A 6,000-nucleotide genomic window follows, 5' to 3' on the forward strand; every position below is an offset into this window, starting at 1 on the left:
TCCTATGGTCATCATGCATTGTATTTGATCAGGTTTTCAACCTAGAGCCCTGGCTTCAAACTTTGGATTTGACTATTTTCCATGAGACCAGGTCATTTCCTAATGTTAACCCTGGTCTCTTAAAATGATGTTCCCATGATACAAAATTGCATAATCAATTAGGTTTTAGGGGAAAATACTTTCTCCAGAATTATGTTTGTTTTTGTCAGATCACAAATACGTTCATGTAGAGAGAGGTCTGTGTGGATAGATAGGTCAAACTAAACAGGACTTTCACTTTGATTTTGTGTGTATGACAGTTTGATGTCACTCATTTAAATAAAAAGTGAACTGATTATCTGCTCTTGAATCTTGAGCACACCACAAGACTGGGAAACTAACCTCATGACATACACAAAATGATTCAGATCATCTTTTTTTTAACTTGAGATATTATCTGTACATCATGTTTCAGTCTCTGTTTCTCTCTCAGGTGATCACATTTTACAGAGGATGAGTGGCTGTGAGTGGGATGATGAGACCAGAGAAGTTAATGGTTTTAATCAGTAAGGTTAAAAGACTTCTTATCATTGGACCTGAAGACACTGACATGGATCGCTCCAAAACCACAGGCTGTCATCACCAAACAGAGATGGAATGCTGACAAAGCAAGATTGAAATTCAGTGAGAATTTTCTCACTCAGATTTGCCCTGAATGGCTGAAGATGTATCTGGACTATGGCAAGAGCTCTCTGCTGAGAAAAGGTAATATCACATGACCTGATATCATTTCATGGACACAATAATGTTTATACAGTCTATGGCTGAAACTCAGCCACTTTTGCTGGGACTGAACCACCATTGTATTGTCATTGATTTGATTTAATATATGTTTTATTGCTTCAGTCTCACATTTTCTCTATTTCTTATCTTGATTTCTCCCTTCTTAATTTCTTCCCTTTCTCTGTCCCTCTCTGCAGACCTTCCCTCAGTGTCTCTCCTCCAGAAGACTCCCTCCTCTCCAGTCAGCTGCCACGCTACAGGTTTCTACCCTGAGGCAGCCATGATCTTCTGGAGGAAAGATGGAGAGGAGCTTCATGAGGACGTGGAGCTCGGAGAGATCCTCCCCAACCACGATGGATCCTTCCAGATGAGTGTTGACCTGGACCTCTCATCAGTCAAACCTGAAGACTGGACCAGGTACGAGTGTGTGTTTCATCTCTCTGGTGTGAAGGACGACATCGTCACTAGACTGGACAAAGCAGTGATCAGGACCAACAGAGGTAAGTGGCGTCAACATCAGCTCCATCCAGGAGAGGAGACAAAGTGTGAATGTTCTGTGTTGGTTCCAGTTTCTCCCTCAGAGTTTCCTGCTGCTGCTGTTATTGGAGTTTGTGTGGGATTGATGCTTCTTGCACTCTGCATCACTGGACTCAACAAAAGACAACAAAAGAATGGTAAGAAATGATGATGTTTTTACTTATTATGAAGCAAATTCTACTTCACTGTCTCAGGAGAAGTAAAGTGGGGTTTCTGAAACAACTTCACATACTTCATGGGTGTAATGAGGGAAAAGGTCTGGAAAAGACAACTTAATATTGTTGTATATAATACAAGTGTTAAATGGATTTATTTCTCACTTTGACTGAATAGAAGAGAGGATTGTTTTGACCGGGCAAAATGTGGCAACATATATTCTGGCATTTCCAACTGAAATGATTTGTTTTTTGTTTTGATTTCAGCCAAAAGCCCTCCATCTGGTAAGTAAAACTTATTTTTTCAACTTGTCTGACACACTTTATACTGTAGATTAATAAAGGGTTCACATTATTGTTAATTGTTATGACTGTTTCCTGCATTTACAGTCAATCAAACAGCAGGATGAGCAGATTTACACAGTTTCACACTAACAGTTTGTTTCTGACCTCACAGCTCCTGACAGCAGCTCTGAACTCTCTGAGAAGCTGAATCCAAGTGTGTCTGACCAACACGTGAAACAGTGAAACTTTGAAATGTGTCACATTATATATCTTTACAGAAGCAAAATAGACTGAAAAGTGGTTTTCTGCAACAAAAATCAAGTATTGTATATCACTTTATTATAGTATAATAGTTATAATTTGTGTGGTTGATATTTTAAAGTGAAATAGTGTTATTTCTCATTACAAACGTATAATTTATTATTTAAATTCATGTTGAAGATTTTTATTTTTTTTAATGAACTTCTATTTTATTCATCATTAATTTTACATTCATGTGTTAGCCAAGATTTTACAGCATGTGTGTGTTTGATCATTTTAGTAGTATTTTATGGCTTTAGAATAACGTGAATTACAGGTTTCTGTGAACAGAATGTAGACATTGAATGTTTTGCACAAAATCTGCTGTTGTGATGGATTATTGAGACCATGTTTTTAATTTATAAAAAGTTTAGCCACTGTTAACGAGTGGCTATTGATAGTGGAAGCAGATAGACAGTGATGTGGTTGGACAACATCAAGTTGCTCATCCAGCCAGCTGGGCCAGCCACTGTAGTTTAGCCTGATGCAGATATGATGTAGATATCAGGCAGCTGAGTATCTGCTCTTTGGTTGGGGGAGTTGTTAAAATAATTGATTATTTTCTATATTGGTAAATTATTTTATGCTTTATTTCTGCTTCTCTGTGGTCTGTCTCTGTTCTCTGTGAGTGACGCAGGTCACTATCAAAGGTCAAACCTTGACTGTAATAAATATCTCTATGCATTTATATTAAGTCAGACAATATGATTTGATACATTGATTGTGTTTGTGTGTTAATATTGATGTAGAAAACTATGATTACTTTAATTACATATATTCCATTTGCTTAAACTGATTAAGATTCTATAAATCACAAAGAATGACGTCCAGATATATTGATACATAGTTTTTGCTGTGTGTGTATGTGCGTTTGTGAGTGTGTATGTGTGTCTGGAGAGGGGAGACCACAGAAGGCCGAATGAAAATCCCGTGTGAGAATCTCTGTAAGTCATAACAAGGAAAAATGTTTGTGCTAACAAGTTTGTTAGCAGGCCACAAGGCTTTGTTATGGGAAGCAGTGATTGTATTGCCCAGGTGGCCTGATGTGTGACGGTATGAAAGAAGACTGGCGAATGAGCGGATCAAGAAGGCGGGACTTCCTGGAAGAAATCGACCAGCATGTTTTGTAAACAAATGTTAGTATTTTAATGGGTTCCAGGGAGGGAGTCGTGGTTCAGACTTCACGAACTGAAACACGTCTGTTTGTATTCAGGGACATGAGTTAATTTTGAACCCGGAGATCTCTGTAAAGTGCACATTTTTTGACGTATTGTAATAAAACTTTTGTTAAACTGAGAAACTTGGACGTTCTCCAGCTCTTCATTTCCCCATCAAAGAATGCGCAGAAAAATGGTGAGGTTATCAATTTTCAAGGTTTCCTCATGTAATTTTTCTAACAGAGTGAAGGATTTAAAGGCAGCTTTAAGCCATGTGGTCGGGGTTAGAGAATGGTCTCACCTGCTCCGTACATTTATGATGACAGCCAACTGCAGGACCTGATTAAAGGTAAAAACATCATTAAATGAATACTGGGCTTCTGTAGGAATTCTCATCTCACCTTTGGTACATTTTACTCTGTATTAATAACCATTAATGAATGTCAAACTCAAATGTATTGATCTAGTTTTAATTCTGATGCTTTGCTTTTTTTTAAAAACTATTTTAAATGTTTTGCTGAGTCCATATACTCATGTGTGGAGTATGAATATTACCTGAGACAGCAGTATTGTCACATAGCTGGATGAGAACATTGGTATCAGTGTCGACTGAGCAGAGTTATCTCCACACAAGCTTAGAGAAGAAATCAGTTGTTCAACAGCTCTGTAAAAGATGCCTTCTAGCAACTTCATGGCTGTGGCTTCACAAAGGACTAACAGTGTTTTTGTACACATAATCACAGATTGTTGTGTGGAAATAAAGTTTCAGCTTTTCAGTAACTTCATATATGTGTCGACATTTCTTTTATATTTAAATCTGAAGATTTATTTTCCTTCAGTTCTTAAATTGTTAAATGAGTGAAGATGGAAGAATACAGCTAGAAAAATATTCCTGCAGCAATTTTTTGTGAAGCATTGAGTGCACATGAATCTTGAGGCTTGAGTGTGTTTCCTTATGTTACCACTAGAGAGCAACATAACTCTGAAATGAGTCAGCTGTGAGAGAAGTCACTGCAGTGAAACAAGCTGCCAGAGCAACATTCCTCAGTCTTTCCAGCTACAACTTCCTTTAGAGTCTTTAGAGTCAAGTTCATCAATATCGGTTGATCTCAACTCTCTAACCTGCTTCTCCCTCCGTATCCTTCACTCCAAAATTTATCTTAAATCATGTTACACATCATAATCTGTGCTCAGTTTTATTTCTCTCATTGGACCTGCAGCTCGTCTCCTAAAGGGGCGTGGCAGTAACTGAGCCACCTGACAGGTACAGGGACTGAGAGGTCAGTGAGCCGTCTCTCTTGGTAGCTGTCTCTGTTTACACTCCTTTATTGAGAAGATGAAGAAGTTCCTCTCGTTGCTTCTCCTCTGTCATGTGGCATCTCCAGGTACGATCACCTTTTTAATCTCTGCTTCACTTTTCCAGTCAGCTCTGCATTTGTTGCTGCGCAGCTAATATTATTTACTTTCACATCTACTTGGCCTTGATATGACTGTTTGTTTATGACCAAATAACACTGAATGCACCATATTCAAGATGTTTGTACTGATTGTTAAATCTCAAGTCCATAAACAGCCCGTAGCATCATCCTGTCACTCAGGAGGTTGCCACTCCCTCCAAGTCTATAAAGCCAGCCCTCCAGGCCTGTGATTCCCTCTGATGTCCCTCCAAACACCAGCCAGAACAAAGAGGATGGATTTGTGATCTTGTTATACTAGATTCCTGAGTTTATTCCTGTTTTTGAGTAAATGGAAACCATTGTGGATGCATTAATGAAGTGAGTAAAGGAGTAACCTGATTTATTAGTAACACTATGGTTTGATATTTTCAGATAAGTTATATTCTTTTTTGTATTTCATTGTATAGCAAAAATCATCCTTCCTTCCATCCATCTATCCATCCATCCATCCACCAATCATCTATCCTCCTGTTGAGCAGACAGTGAAACCACTCTGACTAAATAAATAGTTGAACAGCATCCTGGAACCTGTGTTTAAATGTGCACCACGTCAGATGTTCACTGAACCAACGTCACAGCAGCAAACAGTCCTTTTCACTGGTTGTATTACCTTGTTTTTCCAACAGTTAAACATTCCTTGGAGATCTTTGTAACTGGATCTTCTGGTGATCAACTCAGGTATTGATCAGCAGAGAGCAGAAAGAGGTTTGGTCAACCAGAGATAAGGCCTCAAAGTAACAAATAATATAAATGCTACAATGTCTGGATAAAAGATGTGACACAGATTGATTTGTTTGTGTAATAATCATGTATATTATTGTCTGGCTTGGAGTAGTCAGAACAAAAGATCTAAGTTTCTTATTAAACCCAGTTCTATAACTTTTTATAAAGTGCTTCAACAGCAATAAGAGAGAGTGGAAACAGAGAAGCTATATGAAGAGACAAAGCTAAATTAAAAGTAGGATCATGTGCTCAAACATCAACAGAGGTGTTCAATTTCTGTTGTTTGAGCAGTTTTCAGCGTCCACAGCTTCAAATCAGCTCAGCAGCATTTATTCTGTAGGACAGATAACAAACCAAACTTGGATTTGTTATTGTTGTGGATATTTTGATCAGGACTGTTTTAAATCCCAGGGCAGCCATACAGAACAAAAGAACAATAAGACACTACTGAATCACTTTCAGTTCATAACCGGTCTCAGTCTGTTTTAGCGAGATACAAGTGACGTCATGCACAGAATAAATTCCCATTGGCTCAGATGAAGGTTTGTGACAGCGCCCCCTCATGTTTTATTTATACAGTCTCATGTTTTAGCCTCATTTCAACCCTGATTCTCGAGGTTGAAT

At 38.2% G+C, this 6,000-nt stretch overlaps 1 pseudogene; it reads left to right on the top strand.

The window, feature by feature from the left end:
- The first annotated feature begins 483 nt into the window (after positions 1–483).
- On the top strand, positions 484–3,339 carry LOC131959621 (major histocompatibility complex class I-related gene protein-like; annotated as a pseudogene).
- The last annotated feature ends 2,661 nt before the right edge of the window (positions 3,340–6,000 follow it).

This window comes from Centropristis striata, chromosome 21 (genome assembly GCF_030273125.1).
Source record: "Centropristis striata isolate RG_2023a ecotype Rhode Island chromosome 21, C.striata_1.0, whole genome shotgun sequence".
NCBI lineage: Eukaryota > Metazoa > Chordata > Actinopteri > Perciformes > Serranidae > Centropristis > Centropristis striata.